Below are 20,897 nucleotides of genomic sequence, written 5' to 3'. Positions count from 1 at the left end.
CAGAGGGGAGCTAAGGCATTCTCTGGTGTTCAGCAGATGAGAGGCAGCATCTAAAAAATAATAAACCATTACAAATGCATTGAGAGAGAGCATTACAAAGACAGAGGAGAACCACCTCATCTAAGCTGAGGTTCAGGAAAGGTCCCTGGTGTAGACATCCAGTGTGTAAGTAGGTGTAAGCAAGGTGAAGGAGAGGGTCCTCCATAGGAAAAGATGTTCCAGTGAAAGGGAACATGAACCTATATTCTTTGAGCCCCCACTGTGTGACAGAGACACTGTTGTAGGCACTTAAGATACAAAGACGATATAGAAATGAAAGTGATGGGGACTACTTGATTACAGCAACGGTTGATAAGGATGTCAGATACTGGGTCTTGCTCACACCCAGCTGATGGGATGAAGAACTGGTGTCAGCCACTTTTGGGGACAAGTGAGCACAGCTAGTAAAACAAACAAACAAAAAACCCCCCAAAAACAAAAAACAAATACAGCCACCCATTTGGCATCTACCCTCAGGAATCCCTTGCATGTGTCAACGACAGATTCTCACCAGGATGTTCCCCGTAGGATTATCCATCACGGTGAAAGATACGGAAACAATCTAACTGTCCAAATAACAGGGGAATTGCTAAAATGATGGGATTCCCCATGCTATGAGAAATTTTGCAGCCGTCTGAAAGAGGTTGTAGGTCTCATGGGTTCTAGCATGGAAGGCTGTCCAAGATAGAGTATTACGTGACATTATCAGGTTGAAGAATGTTATCCGTAGCATGGCATCATTTTTGTGAACCTGCTTGCACACAGAAAATGCCACAATACTCTATACATATATTTTGTAGATACGGTTTATGTCCATAAAAACATAGCAGGTCTATGAAAATGAATTTCAGATTGGTTACAGCTGTGTAGGGGAGCAAATCTTGCCACCCCAAGATATGCCTCTTTGACATGTTGATTATTCTAAGCTGGTTATTTTTAAGAAAACTGCAGACACAAAGAGAAGGTCTGAAAATCAAGTGGAAGTTACCCCTTTTGTGAGGAACATTTATATGCATAAGGGAAATCTCCATTTGTGAGGTTATCTCCCTCACTGTATCAGTAAGAGGAGGGGGACTCTAAATGTCTAGAAACTGTTTTCAGTAGAAAAGGCAGGATTTAAATCTGCATAACAACACTACCTTGTTGCCTGTACTTTTCCTGGTCACCTTCCACCACTGATCTCCACCCCATCTTTGGCTGAAGATGGTATTTAGGGTATTTAGGCCTTAGCCCTTTCAGGAAATTACTCTATTTGCCTGGGTCTCTCCATGTGTATAGGAGGTATACAGGTTGTTAAACTTTTGTTTGAATTTGTCCTGAAAAATGAAATAGATCTCATGTCAACTGGATTCTCAGATGAGCCAGAAGAACCTTGAAGGGCAGAGGACGAATTTTTCTTCCCCAGTAGTGTTTATATCTGGGTAAGAACAAAGGGGATTGGAATTAAGGACGGTGAGGAGAAGGGAAGACTTTGGCCTAATCAATACTGTTCTGATCATTTTTTCAAGGAGGATAGATTGCTTCTGTGATTAAATATTTAATACAAGAAGATCATAATTATAAATACTGTTAATCTAAAAAAAAAATAGCCAGTTATCCAACGAGCAAAATGGATTATTTGGGAATAGCAGAGAATTGCAATCGAACAAACTACCACAAAGCCACAGGCAAGTCCAACAAAAAAAGGAGAGTGATGTTATTTTATCAAGGAGGAAGAGTTTGGGGCAGGGGATTTTTTGAAGGAAGGTCCACTAGAGAAAAGCAAGAGTTCAAAGTGGTGACAGTTTCTCATTGGGTGAGCTGTAAGGGTGGTTGATTTCTTATACTAGATCTGATGTACATCCTTCCCTGTTGGGACCTGTAACTGATGATTCTTTCTTGTTGATGATTCTTCTGATGGGTCTATAATTGACAATTCTCCTTGTAATTGACATGGAGTGGCTCACTCCCTTTTTCAACCTTCCCCTTGCTGGTCTCCCTGCTCCACTTTTGTAAGGCTCCCTGTATTGATTTCACAAACCCAACAGAAGCATGGGCTAGAGCAGAATCAAGCACATTTGCCTCCTGGACTTGACAATTGTGAGCCATTGTATTTGGCTCAGAGCAACCTGCCCAACTATGATTTTTCATTGTAGTTTACTCTTCTAAGAATATAGGGCCCCATCTGTCATTCTGACCCCTTCTGGACCCACAAAATGTGAACTAATGGGTAAGAGATAAAAGTGATACAATCCTATTGTTCCCAGCAGAAATATTCACATGCAGAAAATATTGAAACTTGAAACAAAAAATTCATCTGGCTCAGATGCCATCTTGGTATTCCTTTCCTGTCTGTAACAGTGCTTCTCAGACCATCAAAGGCACTTTACTTTTTCCTTCAATTGGAATCAGATCATCCGCCATTAGGTCTGATTGATCAGACAAACAAGGGTATCTGACCACCATAAGCTTGGATGGATTTCTAAAGCAGTCTCAGTATTGCCGTAAGGCCAGAGGCATCAGGCACGTTTTCTATTTTACCATGTTTCTTTGCCTTTCTTTTTTCCTTTGTGAATTGTCATAAGGCAAACCTGGGGATCAAGGGTGAACATAGATAACGCTTGGCTTATGCACCCCCTTATCTTGCCCCTTATCTTTGGAAAATATCAGCAAACAATTTGGCACTTTGGTTTCCCATTGAGGCACACAATGGAATCAGGGTCTTTCTTCCACCTGATTATCTAGGCAGCTACTCCCAGGAGTCATAGACGAACAAGCACAATAAAGCATAAAGAGGAAGTCCTCATGGCTTGCATGCATGACGGCTTTGCACGCAAAGGATGAGAGGAAGAAAACAAGACCTCTCGGGCTAATGAGTTTTCACTTTTCACCAGGAAAGTCACCGGTGACGTCTTTTATCATTGTTATTGTTGCAGATTTCATAATGTGATAAAACAAAAGGGTATCCTGGAAGATTCTTATGTTTATCCAGAAAATGCTTTTCATTTTAATGCATAGTTCGGGAGGAAATGAACTTGGTCTTATGTGCTGCCTTAGCCCAGATGTGGGTACAGAAGAGGATTTCCGAGGCCCGCCTCCATGGAGATGAATGGTGCCAAAGTCATGTAAATAGGTCTGTAACATTAAAGAAAACAACTCTGGGGTAATGTTGAGGTTCAAGTCTTGCTGTATGAACATGGGTAAGTTACTCAGTCCTACCTAAGACTTGGTTTTCCCAACTGCAACAAGAGGATATTAGTAACACTTTCGTCTTTGGTCTCTGTAAGGGTTTCATGGGATACTGAATAAAAGAACTTGGTGCAATGCCCGTACATTAGGGTTTGAGGAAGATCCCTTTTCTTATCAAACCTGCTCTAGGTTCTAAGCCGTCATGAGAGTGCCAGTGATGGCCTCAGACAACGGAGCTGTCCACAGAACCTGGTACTGGCTACAGTAGGGTGAGCCCAGGAGCCGATCACCTCTGAGTTGCTCTGCCTTACCCTCTCTTTTCCACCTTGCCCATGGCCTTGGTTTGCAGATAGGAGCTTCCATTGTGGGGATCACAACTCTATGCTAACATATACACATGCGTGTACGCACACGCATACATGCATACACGTTCTGTAGGCTATGCGGCCTCTCCGAGTGATACTCTACCATTTTCCTTTACGGTCAAGGTTCTATCCTGCGCCCCAGTCCGTCTACTGGGCCCAACACCCTGCTCTTGCCAGCCCCTCCCCTGGGGGGCTGGATCATGATTTTCATACTTCTTGACTCTGCAGGGATTGGATAAACTTCCTATACTAGCGTTTCCTAAACTGTATCCAAGGAACCCTGGTTCCATGGGCTCAGCAGAGAAACGGACTCGGGAAATACACAATAACGACAAGTCAAGCAAGTTTCTATCCTGGAGGACTTGTCAGTGTCCTTAGTAAGCAAATGCATCTTGTAAATCTCCAAGAGAGAATAGCATTGGCAGCATTTCCCTAACTTCTCTGTCGACAGAACTTTTTCATTCTATGAACATCTTTACAGACTCTGGAGGGTACAGACTGTGTTTTGCCCATCTTTCAAAGCCCAGCGTCTGACACGGGGGAGGTCCTTTATCAATGCTGAGTAGGCTTACAATTCGTCTTCTTTGGCATTGACCAGAAACCGTGACGCGCTTGTTACCAAGAAGAGTGGACAACATCGCTTTGGCATTTTTCACAACTGGGCATGCTTCACTACCACCTCTAAACATATTTTTTGCTCCTTGGGGGCCCCTATTGGAATTGGATTCAGCAGGCTGACATTCAGCAGACAGTCACCAGGATAGCTGTTCCTGTGCCCTGGTGGCACCTGTGCCCTACCCTGTGCCCGATCCCACACCCTGATCTCAGAAGAAGGGCTCACTCATTTCCATCAGCCAGTGGCTTCTCCATTCATGCTTGTCTTTTGCCAACATGTACTGCCTGATGGCAGAGAAAAGATAATTATATGATGGACACATGTGTGGGTCCCCTGAAATACATTTCTGCCTTTCCCCCCAACAGGATATTCTCCTGAGTGTCAAAATAAATGATAACCACCCTGTCACTCCCACATGAACTAGGAACAGCCCCTCCAAAGCAAATAAAAGAATTACAGGCTGCGAGTTCAGAGTCTCAAGCAGGGCTGTCATTTTCCTTGGTTGAAGGACATGGTCACTGACATGACAGGCTGATAAACAGTTATGATTGTTTTGTCTGGGTAAGATGGCCCCTTCCTCTTGACTGCATTCACCTGATTAGAGAAAGTGTCGCCTGCTGTTATAACCTGAAGGGCTGGTGTCGGAAGCTTGGCTTCTCTGTGGCTTCAAGAACAGCCACACCCATAGGGAACGGAGAGCAGATCCCAAGGTGAGGGGCTGCTTATAATCTCAATGAAAGGTCAACCAGCCTCAGATGTGGGGGGCTCTAAATTGTGGCGTACCCCGGGCTAACAGGCAACAGAATTATTCTATTCTGGAAATTTCTTTGACCTCATCCCCAAACATCATCTTCACAGGATCAAAATTGTTAGGCCTCTTTTTTAAAAACCGTATTCCCATACTGAGACTTGGACATTCAGATCCGTACTTGGCTTCAGCCTGACTGACTTATTTTCCTTCTTTCCTCCTTCCTTCCTTTCTCTTTCTCTCTTTCTTTCTTTCCTTCCTTGAGATTTTATTTATTTATTTATTTGACACACAGAGAGACACAGCGAGAGAGGGAACACAAGCAGGGGAAGCAGGAGAGGGAGAAGCAGGCTCCCCACTGAGCAAGGAGCCTGATGCGGGGCTCGATTCCAGGACCCTGGGATCATGACCTGAGCTGAAGGCAGATGCTTAACGACTGAGCCACCCAGGCGCCCCTGGCCCCAGAGTTCTGATAGCATGGTTGGGGCCACTGCATGCTTTCCAGGGAGATGTGTAATACAAAACCCAAGGTGATCTGAGATGGCAGACATCACCAAGGGAGTCCCCTAGATGTGACAAAATGTCACATCATTGACAAAGCCTGCAAATCATAAGAGTAGGTGGTGGTACATTCAGACACTGTGTGGGACCGAGGGTGTTCTAGGACTGTCCTGGGCAAACCAGAGGAGCTTGTCACCCACACGCCAAGTCGGCTTGCAGACACAGACACATCTGGCCACGAGTGTCGGAGTATACATGTGACAGGCGTCGCCGAATGTGACTTCAGTGACGCAAGCCACGGCGCCCATCCCGCTCACCCTGTCACACCACTCTGGGATTGCTTCCCGACCACGCAGGGGTACACAGCCCCGCTGTCCCCTCCAGCCCTTAAAGGTGACGCGAAAGAAGGAGGCGTGCAAATACAAAGATGAGCTCGGCACAAGGCGAGGTTTTAAATCCCGGCCTCGCCACTGACCAGCAGGGCCTCCTGGGGCCAGTTCCTTTGTTTCATTGAACCTCAACCCCTCCATTTACGAAACGATCCCCTAGAACGGCCTGTGTGAACATCGAATGTATTAATGCAGCATCTCTCAACCTTTTTTTTTAATTTTTATATTTTCTATCACCCAACCCTCCCTTCCGGAGCCTTTTTAGACATTTTCCTCCTACTTGCCACCCCTGCCACCGTTGTCCTGAATATCTAATCACAGACTATGACCCTTTGGAGGGTCACAAACCATTGCAGTATCCAATATTTTTAATGTTCCCCCAAACACCAATTTGCTCCTCCTCGGGGTGATATTGTCCCCACTGAGATTGTACAAATTAATGAATATAAAATCCGACGCCTGGGCGATGGTACATACTCGAGGGGTGTCCAATTTTATCACTATTTTTATTGACTGCCGCAATTTGCAGCTCCGTTCTGGGGGGACCCGCTGCTGTGTGTGCTGGCGATGAGCAAAACCTTGAGGGGCCCAACCACGAACAGGGCAGCGCCTACTCATTCTAGGACTCACACTCAGCATCTATGAAGCGGGACGTCATTAAATTCTCCCAAGGAAACAGCTCCTTTCTTCCCTCAGACAAGCCTAGGGACTTCAGTTGAGTGCACACAAGCACGAATCAGCTTCCTCTGGTCTTATCAATGTTTCCACGTACACAAGAATTAATAGGGAAACTGGTGATTAGTTGACAAAAGATAACCACAGCAACTTGATAGCTTTCCAGAGGTAGCCCACAGGCTGCGGCGCGTGCTTTCCTGAAAAGTCACCCACGTAATGAATCATGAATAGTGTCTTATTTTCCCATTGACCTGCATTAGCATTTCATACCTGCTTTATCTTCATTTGAGGGGGTGTCCGATTGGAAGCTGCTCCTCATAATTCACTTGAAGTTTTTCTGCTTATCTCCCAAGCACCCGCAGGTGGAGTGGGAGAAGGAGGTCGGCTTTCCGCTCGGGGTGTGCAGACTATTAACGAAAGCCCAGCTCAGGGCAGGCAGGTCCCTGAGACCTAAGGCAAAGCCTGGGAGGTGTAGCTTTGTCACTGTTGTTTCTTTGGGTGGGAGGCCCTTCCCTCTGTCCCTCCATTATCTAGGGACTGTCATTCCTCAACAGAGATTCCTCTCATGTTTTGCATATGGCGATCAGGCTGTGCATTGGATCTAGAAAGTTCTTGAAGATGAGAGTTTTGATGAAGGTGTCAGTGACCTGTGATCTTTCCTCTGATAGCGACCCAATCCCGTCGGCCTTGAGGATGTGACTCTCTGATTCCATTCCCAGAGTGAGGTCAGGGAGCTGGGCCAGGAGGGAGAAGCGCAAATGCCCACCCAAGGCCTACATGGGTAACCTAACATGAGTAAAACGACTTCAAGACAATTGGGAGTGGTGTGGTCTGCGGCTAATCGGAGGGTCCATGTCCTGTTTAAGGGGCAGCTGCCTTTTAGCTTAAAGTAATTGCCACATTTCTCAAATATGAGTCTGGAGAGGCCAGATCTTTTGGTTTTTCAAGAAAAGATGAGAATTTGGATTTGCATCGAATCTGTCAGAATATTTACACATTGGACACCAGTTAAAATTTTTAAAAATAAAAGATCACTGAGTAAAACAAGAAGGCCAAATAAAACAGGTTATGGCTCACCAGCTTTTAGCTTTTGACCTTGACTGTCAAAAGAGCCACTTATTTTCCCCAAGGACATGAGCTAAATGTTGTTAATGTGTCCGTTGGTGATAAATTACAACTTGAGAAAATGGTGCACCCACTATGAACTCTTCCCTTGTTCCTTCTGTCTCCCTTTTGGAACAGGAAAGTCCTCTCCTGTGGTCCCAGGGCCCAGCAAAACAGGAGGCAGTAGAGACACAATGATATCACATCCCATGATACACATTTCAATCATTAACTTACTTGATCCTATATGAACCACGGGAAGCATGTTATATACCTGGGTGAGCCCACTGCACAGATGATGAAATCAGGACTGAGAAGGCCACACAGCTAATGACCCCATGAGCTAGGATCTGAACTCTGCTTTGTTAGAGGAACAAGGGCCCCAACTATGAATTGCTGTTTAGTACTCATTCTTCCTTTGTTCCTGATTTTAGCTGGCCATGCTGCTGACTAGCTCAGTACTAGATATCTCAACTTCTCTGGCAGCTAATGTGGCCATGGACTAAGGGTTAGACAATGAGATACAACTAAAAGTACTGTGTGTGAGACTCCTTAAAGGGACCTTAACCATAAGATGTGCACTTTGGAACACCTCCTCTTCTCATCTCCTGCTACCTGGAATGTAGACGTGATGACTATAGTCTTAGCAGCTTCTTTGCACCATGAGGTGGCCCTTCAAATAGAAGCTCTGTGATGGGAAGGTAGAGCAGAAAGACAGAAGGGATATGAATCCGGATTCTCTGGTGACCATGGAGCTTCCAGGGAAGCCTGGAATGCCTCCCTCCAGCTTCATTTACAAGAGAAAGAAATAAATGAGAGAAAGTCAAATCCCATCTTGTTTAGAGCTTGGGTTTGCTGTCCTGTGCATGCCACAGCTAATCTCCTCTGATAATGGCAGGAAGTAAAGATGGAAGGAAACAGATAAATATGTTTTATTAAATCATATTTCTCTAGAAAGTAAGTTTTGTTGCTTTGGCCTAGAGCCAGACGACACTGTTCTAGAGAAAAGCATAAACATCCAGGCAGTTCCTCATGTATTTTCAAATATTGGGACTGGTTTCCACTCATCTCAAATGCCTTGACTCCAGGGACAGCTTTTGAGGGAGAAAGACTGTTCCACTAGTGGTCCCAGGGAATTATATTGCCTTGCATCCACACTCTCGTACGGTCCCTTCCGCACTGACTGTGGGCTTAGCCACGTGACTTCCCGTGGACTGCGGGATGCATGGAAATATACAAGCAGAGACGAGAAAGCACTTCCGCATTGGAACCCACCCTCCTGGAGCCCAGCTGCCGGGAGCCACGTGTCTGGGAGCTAATGCTTGCTGGCCGCCAGCCCCAGCAAACCATCGGACGTGTGTGTTGAAGCCACCTTGGATCACCCAGCCCCAGCTCAGCTTCCAGATGACAGCCGCTATGTCGACATGGAAAACCTCAGGCAGCACCAACAACAGAACCGTTCCGCTGAACCCACCCCGACTTGCAAAATCACGAGCATCTCTCAAATGCTGGGCTATGGAGGCTGCCAAGGATGTCACCGAAATCATGCAGTATGTCAACCCCTGAGCATTTCAGGAGGACTCGTGATTTCCCCCCAAGAAGAGCGCAGAATCAAACTGGCATGAGGTGTATACTCCTGACGCAGATTTGAGCTGATGAAGGACCCTCCAGTAGGAAGACAGCCCTGTCCTGACAAATGAGAGCGCCTTGAATTGGAGACAGTTGCTCGCTCTTTGAACGGAAGCCACGAGCGTCTGCGTGCAGCTGTGGGTACCACAGGCTCAGTATGAAAGGTGACAGACTTCTCTACCCAAATTTACCTTACCTCCCTGGAGCTAGCTGGTTCTTTTTTTTTTTTTTTTTTGAAAGTACAAATTGACAGTCAAATATGTAATAAGTTATGACAAGTTGAGCAATGGTTGTCTGCCATCTATCTTCAAAGGTTGTTTCTTTTGACACCGATAAAGAGACGGGAGCAACAGAACCACCGTGTACTCACTCACGATTTTCATTTTAATTATTTTATTTTAATTTTTTATGATTATTTTAATCCTTTGGTTTCTCCTGATCGCCACTCAATTTTCACAGCACCTTTGCCCTACGTTTCTGGCCAGCTGCTGCGTAATTGCACTGTAGCCGGCCAGATTTTAGGCAAGAAAATGGGTTTTTGAAATGAAAGGTGACACATGCCTGAAAGTGGGGTCCCTCCTCTCAGGATTCACTTTATTGCCTTAATTTCTTCATTTCATCTAGATTTTGAAGGTAATATTTTTCTCAAAACCTTAAAAAAAATTCCATTAAATCTTTTCATCTATTCTTCCTATTGTATGCGGCTCTTTCAGAAGGATACAGGGTACTTGGCCGAATTATCTGATCTTGCCTAAAACACTTCAGAAAAGCAATGTTAAGTGGACACTCTATCCCTCATACTCCAAAGTACTAAATTTTTGTATTGGATTTGCATAAAGTAGCCCAAATTCTCAAATATGAAACTACACGTCTATAAAGCTCTAGGGGAAAAAAAAAAAAAAAAGAAAGGAAATCATGCATTTGTTTGTTTGTTTAGCCCATTGTAGGGATAGTTCTGCAAGTAGTTTTAGTCCTCCTTAGAGCGGTGGTTTTCAAGGTTGCGGGGAGACTTTTATTCTTCAAGGGACAATATCTGGAGACACTTTTGGTTGTGACAGCGGGGACAGAGTGTGTGATCCCGGCATCTCGTGGGTGAATACCAGTAAAGAAACGCATTGCAACACACAGGACCCCCCAGAACAAGGAATGTGCAGCCCCCAGTGCCAAGAGCGCCCCAGCTAAGAAACCCCACTTTAGTGTCACGTATGCCACCGGCTCTGAAAGTATCGGCGCTTCTCAAATCTTGCACTGGAACAACGGAAACCTTTACCCCTGGAACTCACTTCTGGATTTGAAGTTCACCAAGTGCAAAGGGAACTGTTTCTTCTCTATTTCCCACTCAGTGGCTCAAATATTAATACCATCGAATAGGCCAATATGCATGGGCTGTAATGTCTCAGAACAAGCTCGTGCTAACATCATCATTTCGTTTTCTGGTTCAGTTTTGTGTAACTCAAAGCATGCACATCGTCAAAGTCACCGGGATAAGGCTCTGTATGTGGTTAGCGTTTGGAAAACATTTGCTGACTGCGTGAACGAAGGAACCACGTGGATAAAATGGGGGCGGATATTGTCATCATCGTCTCTCTTCCATCAGCTTGAGGGATGGAGGCAGAGGGACTCGGAAGCAGGTAAGTCCTGAAAGCCCGAGATATGGAATGCTCGCGCTACGTAGGCGTTTCTAGGTAAATTCACAACGGGGGCCTCTCCCGCTTCTCATTTGTCTCTGTTTTGAGAGCAGAGATGAGGCAGGTTCGGACTCGGCTAGGCTAGACCAACCCAACAAACCAGTCTTGACATTTCAATGAACGCCTGAGGTTGCTTTCTCCCTTGGGTTTGGACCAACGGGGGCCTCCCTTCAAGGACAGTCCCTTTCCCAGGTGTGGTTGATGAACCCGGACCCTTGTTTCTTGTCCCCCTGCCGCCGGGTGGTTTTCCCGACATGGGAGGACAGAGAGCGGCAGAGCCCTGTGGAGCCCGGTGCTGCCTCGTGACTCGCTTCAGCCAGAAGTGGCTGCAACCCACTGGTCAGATCTGGTGTCTAAAGGTCAAAGGCAGGGTCCGCTTCCTGGGCGAGGGACCCGTGTAGTAGCCCAGGCTGCCGTGCTCCGAAGGGCCCAGGGCTTGGGCTAAAGCTCTGTGGTCACCTCCTGACCTTCTTATTAATTGTGCAACAAGGGGCCCTGGATGTTCATTCTATAAGCGATGCCTCCCATTCTGGCCGAGAGCCAGGAACCAGATTGCCGGAGGCCTGGGAAATGTACAGGGGCACCGAGGCTCTGCGTGGGTACCAGGGGGGTGGGGGGCGTCTCGGTCCGAGATCCCTTCCTCTGCCAGTCCAGCCCCAGTTCAGGGACCTTTGTTTCCATCATTACTGCTCCAGCTGCCACAGCTCACAGAACGCCTGTCTCCTGTGACAGTCAGAGTCAGAACCATCACGTAATAGCACAGGAAGTCAGACCTGCTCAGGGGACAGCTCCTGCCTCCCCAGGCCCTGGGTCCCCTGCCCTGGGAGACCCTGGCTCCCAGCTCCTGGTTGCTTTAGACCCCAGAAAGCTGTCATCCTTCCCATCTCTGCCTTGAGTTGCTAGACTCGCCTGCCTTCTTCCTCTTTTTAATTAGACACTCTAAGTTTTTCCTTGGAAACCTAGGTCCCATCAGATGTGGGTCCCACACCCGCACGACAGTGAGGGACCGGGGCGTGGGACCCTGCACGGCAACCCTGGTTGTTCACGGGAATCACCTGGGAAGGCAAAAATACTCCTGTTGCCAGAAAGCCACCCTTGGGGAATCGGAATCCACTGGCCTGGCTTGGGGTCTGGAGAATGAAATCCTGGGAGTGAGTGGGGCCCGACAGATGTAGACTCTGGTTCTCTACTCCCTGGCTATGTGCTCTGGGAGATACGGGCAAGCTCACACAGCCTCCATGTCCTACCTGTAAAATGGGCACACGCCTGCCGCGTGAAGTTGGTCTGCAGCTGCGTGTGACATATGTGGGCCCGATGAGGTGGCCTTTGCAGTCATTCCACAGAGGGGAGCATCAACGTGCGGACCTCCTGTGTGCCTCCCAGGCATTCTTATGATAATCCTGCCAGGGTAATTTGCTCACTTCCCTTTTTAAAGAAGAAGCAGCAGCTCAGAGAAGTCTGTTCACCTGCTCAAGGTCACTGCAGACCAGCGTCCAAGGGTACTCAGGAGGGCAGTGAGGGACCTAGTGACGTCACACCAGTGTCAGAGAACTAACCTCCATTACACACACTGTTTGGCTGCCGCATCATGTAATCCTCCCCACGACTCTGAAGGGTCACCACTCGCCCTGTTCTGGGGAGAGGGAAGCGGGGGTGGACAGAGGTCATGCGGCGGGTGGGCGGCGGAGCCCAGATGCTTGTTCCTCCTGCTCCCCTCCAGCACGAGGAAAGCACTGTGCAATTGCACTGTGCAGGTGGAATAATTAATTTTTAAGGACGCTCCCTGAAGATGGGCTATTGGACACCTTTGCTCTGACCCATTAGAGCTTCTCTGGGGCACCTCTGAGCTACGCCGAGTGCCCAAAGGACAAGCGGGGCCCGCATCCCCGGGGCGGGAGGGGGGGATGGTGCTCAGCAGATGATCGATGACCCCAGCACTGCACCTGTTAGGCAAATCACCTGCCCGAAGTCCCGGGCATGATCAACAAGGGGCTCAGGGAGGTCTGCACGGGGCGGGAGGGCTGGTGATTACCGCAGCTACAAGATCAAAACGAACCAGGAGGGCTGAAATACGGCACGTCTGAGACTGGAAGGTTTGCGTTCAATGGGCAGAAAGTGCCGGCAAATTGCTGGTGGAGCTGTAATGTTGCTGATTTTGCAAACATGTGCTCTTCAACTTGATAAGTAAATACATATCGGGTAACATGGTGATGTTGCAAGCTGTTGTTTTATGGCTGGGAAGTCAGCTGCCTGTGATGGATGCTCGCAATGAAAGTATTTATAAAATAACACGGAATTAGAAGGAGTCACTTTATGAGTCTGGGGAAATGGATCTTTTATGAAGAATAAAACTTGATGAAGGAGCTCTATCAAGGCCACACAGATCTGAAATTAAATGTGCTTGGATTGAGATCTAAGAAGGAGCCCTCTGGACGTGTGGGCTCACAGCCTGCGGCAGGGGAGGGGAAGCTGCTCCCTGATGGTCATTTCCACTTGGCGTCACGTGGCACTGGACAGTCATTTGCCCGTCTTTTCTGAAATGCTTCCTGCCTCAACTCTTCCAGACCATCAGGACCCCACTCGGGGAGTATCCTACACATATCAAACTCAATGAAGCCCATCTGATTCACAGAGCCAGGCACATATTTAGTTATGAAATGAATGGAGAATCGGTCCAATAATGTCCGGCTCACTCTGTATGAATATTTTCTCACTTCATCTGTGTCTTTAAGTTGTCTTCCCCACGTGTGCATTTCAGACTCCTGATGGTGCTGCCTTTCCAGATTGGAATGTTTTCTTCTTGGAAATAGTCAGGGGGGAGACCAAAGACATCTGTTCCCAGGCTAAGAGGGCCAAGAGGTATGTAACTCAGGTCTCTCCTGGCTAATAAATGTTCCTATCTGATGGGGTTGTTGGGTGTTTGAAATTTGTTAAAAATCTGTAATATTCAGCCTGGGGCTCTGTGTTCTTAGAGACTATCATCATTATTATAAGATGACGGAGGCATGACTCAGATAAAAAAGTAGAAGGGAGGGGCGCCTGGGTGGCTCAGTAGGTTAAAGCCTCTGCCTTTGGCTCAGGTCATGATCCCAGGGTCCTGGGATCGAGCCCCACATCGGGCTCTCTGCTCAGTGGGGAGCCTGCTTCCTCCTCTCTCTCTGCCTGCCTCTCTGCCTACTTGTGATCTCTGTCAAATAAATAAATAAAATATTTTTAAAAAAAAAGTAGAAGTCCTGGATGAATGCAAGGTTAGTGTGAAATGGTTCTTTTTTTTTCTTAATGTAATCTTAGGTTGTATACATAGAGGTATACCTCTATGTACGAGGAAGGTGATCACCATTTTAACCCAATATGAAACCTTGACAATATTTCCATGTTGAAACCCTGCACTGGGTGACTTGGAGATCACTTAAACACAGCCCCTCCTTGTAAGTTGCCAAACTGATCTTGGTCTTTCCCTTAGCCTTGCTGAAAGGCTTCCTGTTAGCTGAGGCCCATTTGTAAATTTCCAATCTAGCCCCGCACAGGGGCAGCCAGGACAGCTGTCTTCCAAAGCCCGAGGTTTCTGATGTCACAAGTAAGGCAGGGCAGAGGGAATGCTGAGCCGGTACAGGGCCACCTGCGTTTCTTGGAGGTCATCATCAAATGATGATGATCTACGGAGTCATCATCAAATCCCTCTCTGCATCTCTGGCCTCTGTTTTTCCGTCATCACATCCCTTTCCCTGATGCTGGCCTCCTGCTTTGTGGCACACAGAGGGCTGATCGAGGAAGAGGGTATGCGAATGGGGGTGTGTTCACTAGAGCTAAGGGCCCAGGAGAGCCACGCAGATCCCAAACAGGACATCTTGTACCACCACAGGTGCCTGGTACAGAGCCGAATCACCCAGAGACAGCTGGTGGACAAGTAAAAGGGGGTGATGACAATGGCGTGAGTCTAACCTGACCTCCTGGAAAGGCTCTCTTCAAAGCCCACCAGCTCATGGGACCTCAGGGCTTGGGGACACCACAGCTGCCCCATCAGTGAGGAAGGTACCCTTCCTCATCTGCACAGTTCAAGAGTCTCCTGACATCCTTTCCAGATGTCAGATAGGATTCCTGAGCATTGGGAGCCTGGGGGTGGCGGGACACTGTGGTGCAAGGTGACTTGAGTGGGTCTCCACTGGTCCCAGCTGGGATTCAGGGCAGGGGCGGTCTCCACTGCTTCCTCCCCCATCACCCACCATGAAAGATCGAACCCCCACCGACATCCCGAGGACCCCTTAGCATCAAAGTCTTCTGAACGTTTCCTTCCACAGAACAGGCTGCCCGCATACGGAGCACACGGACGTCTTACAGCTCGAGAAACAGCATCCATCAGCCGTTTGCAAACTCTCGCTCCTGCTAGGAGAGCGGGCGCATTCAACGTTTGGACCAGCTGGGGATTTCGGGGCTCTCTGTGCAAGCCAGGTTGAAAACCCCCTTGTAACTTGAGTTACAAGTCCGCAGCCCCCCACTGTGCCAAGCCCTGCCTTTCACGGTCCTGAACACTCCATTTCTCCTGACTTTAAGCTCGTAAACACAAGCTGCCCCAGGGATGGCCTAGCCCAGGCGTCAGGTACAGCCGTCCCAAGACCCATCTCAGGAAAGAAGAGAAACAGCAGAGGCCGTAGAGTCCTACACGGACCAGACATCCCGAGCAACTCCTGTCCCGAAAGGTGCACAGTGAGAAGCCCACCCGGTGGGCACTGGAAGAAAGGAAGCAGCCAGAAGCTGGATGAGAAATTGGGAGCTCATCCTGGGGGAGGATCTGCAGGTGGCGAATGCGACCAGGGACAGAGGAAGGGAAGAAGGAACCGGCCAAGGGAGGCCGAAAGGGAGACTCAGAGAGGCGGCAACCTGGATTCTCTCACTGGGCAGACCCCCAGGAGTCCGCATGTCTGTCACAGTGTGACCAGCCTTCTGTCCCCTCAGGGTTTGTATCCCAGGAACGGGCAGGCTCTATCCTTGTGCTGCCTACAGGGTTTTCGGGGGCTGCTGTAACAAAGACACCCAGGCCCGACTGCGTGCATCTGTAGAAATGTATTTTCTTCCAGTCCAAGAGGCCAGGAGTCTGAAATTAAGGCACTGGAAGAGCCATGTTCCCTCTGAAGGCTCCAGGGGGACAATCAGGCCTCTGCCTCTTCTGGCTTCTCTGGTAGCTGCTGGCAGTTCATGGCTTGTGGCCGCATGTCTGTCCGCACCATTCTGCCTCTCCCTCCTTCTCCACTTGTCTGTCTTCCGTCCCTTTGCCTGTCTCTTGGAAGAACCTCTGTGACACCCCAGGCCCATCCGCATGGTCTAGGGTGATCTCCTCTCAAAGTTCTTAATTCACCCCATCTGCAAAGGATCTTCTTGGGGGGAAAAAAAAACTGGCAAGTTCTAGTTGTCAGGACTTGATGTCTCCGGGTGGCTGTGATTCAGCCGAGACCACTCATGGGGAGCAGTGTTAACCCCCAGAGCGTGAGCCTGACCTTGCAGAGGCTCTGTCCTCACCCCCACATTGTCTGGGAGGGACCAGTGGTGACTGGCTCTAGGTGACCTCTAGGTGACACCGCCAGCAGCGGGCAGAGCGGGACTCGGAGTCTCTGCGGGACCCGTGCTCTATGGCCAACCCCAGGCCAGGCTCAAACAGGAGAATCACACACGTGTATCTATCACCCACACAATGTTGCGGGATCAGTTTCTCAAGAATTCATTCAGGGAAGAACATCCACTGGGCCTGTGTCCCCAGAGGCCATAAATCATGGTCTTGGGGTCAGCTAATGCTGGGATGTTTTCCAGGCGCAGTCCCCGCGGACATGTGAGCGGCCACTTCCTAAATCTCCAGGTTTCTGATCCCGCCGAAGCTGTGTTATCTTTCTGGAAACACAGCGACGCGGCTCAGGAAGACGAATGTGCGACATTCGCTCATTCTTAAGCTCTTGCACGGGCCCTGCTGGATTTAGAGGGAAAGAAATCGCTGTCACAGAGAACACATGCTTTATATTTTTATGAAAACATGGACCAGACAAGCTTTTCCCTCATTTCTTCCCATCTTTAAAGAAAGAAAAATGGGGGCAGCGTATTTTTTTTCTTTCTTCTTTGAGCCAGAAAACGTTTGAGCCGAAAGAGGCTTTGGGGTTAATCGAGTGCAAGGGACTCGATTGCTTCTCGAATGTCGGCTGTTACAGGTTAGATCTCTTCCCAGTACTGAAGCGCAAGTTTTAGGGAAAGAGCTAGAAGCTGCCACCCCAGCCCTTGGCTTCTTGGATCATGGCTGGAATCCTGGATCATCCTGGTCCCCACAGCTATGAGGGAAAGAGACGCACGAGAGGCTGTCAGGAGAGAGGGACAGCCGGCAGTGTAGACGGGCAAATTGCCGTATGAGGATGAATTGTGGCAACTGGGTCTGTCTTGCCAAGAGTCTTAAGCCTTCTTTTTAAGACTTTAAGAGAAAAGATACAAAGAAACAGGGACAGGAACTAAGCCTGATATGGAGGTGTCCTAAAACGGGGGCACGTCCCCTTCTAATACACGAATGGTTTCACGTTTAAACCCAAAGAGAATAATTCCCTCGGAATCCCGGTGTGGGCCAGGGCACGGGTCTTGGGGAAGAACACAGGTGTGGGGTTGATCTGAGCTCCCGTCGCGGACTTTGTGTGTCAGCTTGAAGGCCACTTGCCGAGGGGTGTCAGGAGGGAACCCCGCCTTGGAGGAGGGGAAGTGATGAGACCATCCGCGGGGGGCCCTCAGGTGGCAGCACCTGTGGTTCTGGGGGGTACACAGAACCACGAAGGCGGGATTCACGTTCCCAGAGCCCAAAGGGGCTTGGAAGCGAGCAGCGTTGGTTAGATGCCTTCGCAGCCGAGAAAGCGGTGAACTGTCCTGACTGCCAGGCAGAGGAGGGAAAGACGGGAGCAGGAGAGGATCGGGACCGACATCGGCGCTCCTCATCTCGACCTCTTGTTCCCCAGGAAAGCGCGCAAGGTCATGTGCAGACCGTCAGTTAGCTGGGGTGGGGTGGGGGGGTCTTGCTCTGAGTGTTCCAAAGAACGCCCGATGCTCTAGCCACACCGGGCAACAGCAGCCCCTGCCTTCACCTCGGAGTTGCTCTAATCAATTAAAAAGGCAGCCCCCCCCCCCGACTTGATCCTCGACGTAAGCCCTTGTGGAAATTCCTGTCTTCATAAACCAGCTGAGTGGCTTGTCTGTTACCCACTCTTCTGAAAAGGGTTGATGTCCCATCTCTGCGCACGGGGACGGAATGCTTCGAAAGGGCTCTGCTGACGACACGCAGCTGCTGTTCCCTGAGGGCTCCTGCCCTCCGCGCGTCTGATCTCAATTAACACCCTCAGTTCTGGAAGATGACCCCGCTCTGTTCTGTGTCCCCCCCCCCCCCCCCCCCGCCGCCGCCGCACAGCGAGCTTTCTGATGGTTTCACTTCTCTGTGGCTGGGAGCCTGGTTTCTCTCCCCACCAGGCTCCAACCATGATCCCATCCGAATTTTCTTCCTACACCGGCCTCCACCTGCGATGCCGTCGGTCATTCAGATGGTTGGGCGATTCCCCCAACGTGACGGGGACCTTGTCTGCTTTGCATCACCGATGTTTGCGGAACAAGTGAATACCGTCTCCGCTATATCCAATCTCTAAAATGAGCCACTGTGTCGTTCCCAGGCTTGACAAGCGTCAGTGGCTTTTGCGAGGTATAGTAAAAATTCTGGAACACAGCGTAGAGGACCTTCATGATGTGTACCCCTCTTTTGCTCCCCCTCTGTACTGCCTACAGAGTTGGCCCTCCTTCTCCGGACACACTGAACGTGCTGGTCATTCCTGCTGTCGACAAATGCCTCCAGGTCTGCTTCTAGCCCATAGGAGGGCTGTACTCGCCTCTGTTGGATTAGGGGTGGCTTACGAAATATGAGTACAAGGAAGGTGTGTCCCTTTGGGGTGGAAACATGAAGAGATGGTGTGTAATGTACCACGCCGTCTCTCCCTCTGCACTGTCATGGCCAGTGTTCTAGAAAGTGGTTGCTCTGCTCCGTCAGCCTGAATTCCAGAGACAGGGTGACACGGAAAAGTGCCCCTGAGCTGCCTCTATCGGACATGATCATGAGAATCAATAAGCCAAGGCCAGGTTCTTTCCCTGTGCACACTGGAACCCATGTTCTAGCAGCCCTTTCCTAAGGGTGATGGCAACAGAGAGCCGGGTCCTGCTCAACGGACCAATGTTTTATCTGCGGGGTGGTCACTGTCTCTTGTAGGAACTGCACGCCAGGGAGGAAGGGACTGAACTTGGCTGTCTGTCCCGCATGTTCCACATTCCCCCTCAGGTTTAGGTAAGCCAAAATGGCTTCCTCCCCCCCCCCCACCCCCGCGGGACTTCTCTTTGGCTATTCTTAGAGACTCATGGGAGCCATGAAGAAGGGATATCAGAGTCATGGAGCCCACCTTCTAAGCACAACTGTAGGAAGAGGGAGTTATCCAGTCTCTTTCTGAACACTCCAGGGACCCAAGCTCACGCCTTATGGGACAGCCTACAGCTTTTTTGGGGGCATCTCTGACTATCGGCGTGATTTTGTGCACACTGAGCTGGAACCAATTTTCTGGAAGCCTCTAGTTCTGCTCTGCCTCCTCCAAATCCCCCTCTGATGACCTGAAAACTTGTATGCTGATTTATCTTTCATTACTTGTCCTCATCCTTGGAACTTACTGCAATTTGTCAACTTGATATTCAAATCAAGTTGCTAAAAGCAAAATATGCAAGATGTGGCCTGACCTATTCTGGCTATGGGAGGAAAATCACTGCTTCTAAAGTGGAAATTCTTTCTTCGAATGGGTATTTATACAGAAGGTTCCTTTTGAGCCTGTGGTCAACTAAGACCCCAAGATGGCTTTCACATGAATTGCTGCTTAACACAGAGGATCTCACCCAGATTGAGGGACTGGCTTTGAAGACTCTCAAGGCAAGGGCTTTACATTCATCTCTGGGACATTAAGTCATGAGTCTCAAAATCCATGATTTTGAGAAGTTATTGAAACAGATGTTGAACGAGATAAGATTAGTGCCTGATACATGCCATCAACAAAATTGTGATTATATCCTACATACACAGGAAGATATGGAAATATAACAGGTATGTGTACATATACATATCCAACATACAGCAGGGCGTAAGAAACAATACAAGTATACTTCTCCCCAGCACCCAGCTCAGGAAGTACCACATATAATGCCATGAGAGCCCTCAGGCTCCCCTCCATCCCATCCACCCCCCCCCATCAGGAATTCTGTATCTCTTAATCCATTATTTTGCTTCATTGTTTTACTCCTTATCTATCTCTAAATATATTGGTTTTGTTGTTGTTGTTGTTTTTGTTTTGCGTTTCTGAATTTTCTATAACTGGGTTGGTACTAGAAGTATTTTCCTCCAAATGGTGTTTCTAGTGACACAGCATGTTCTGGAGATCTGCTGTTGGCACTGCAGCACGGCTGGCCAGATGCCAGAGCTGTCATTTCTTCTGTTCACTTCATTAGCGGGCACAGAGATGTTCCCTGGTTTCGTGAGTGCTCGCCGCGCTGCTGGAACTCCTTGTCCATGTGTCTGGGTGCACACTGGAGAGTTCCTCGCAGCCACAGACCTTGGAGTAGGTGGCCCATCTTCAACCGTAGCAGATAATGACAAAGCATTCTTCTAAGTTGTTGCCCCGGTTCTGCTCCCAGCCCCATTGGAAGGCGGCCCCGGTGTTTGAACTTCTCTACCCATCAGGTAGGCGTAAAATCCCATCTAACCATAGCTGCTGTGTGAATTTCACTGATGGCCACTGAGTTTGACCCGATTCTTTTATGCACTTTTGGTCACTTACATTTCTTAATCTGTGAAATGACTCTTTATATCTCTTAGGTCTCTAAAAAGAATCTTTTTTTTCCCTTTATTTTCTTCTTGAGTTTAGGAGTTCTTTATACACTCTGATT

General features: G+C 48.7%; 1 protein-coding gene across 1 annotated transcript in view; it reads right to left on the bottom strand.

The window, feature by feature from the left end:
- Positions 1-20,897, bottom strand: part of CDH13 (cadherin 13) — a 981,609-nt gene that overhangs the window by 225,373 nt on the left and 735,339 nt on the right. The gene's annotated exons all lie outside the window — the stretch shown is intronic.

Source organism: Mustela putorius, unplaced genomic scaffold (genome assembly GCF_011764305.1).
Source record: "Mustela putorius furo isolate JIRA1106 unplaced genomic scaffold, ASM1176430v1.1 tig00000174_pilon_pilon_pilon, whole genome shotgun sequence".
NCBI lineage: Eukaryota > Metazoa > Chordata > Mammalia > Carnivora > Mustelidae > Mustela > Mustela putorius.
Note: the sequence above shows the minus strand (reverse complement) of the source record. Positions and strands in the feature narration are given on the sequence as shown.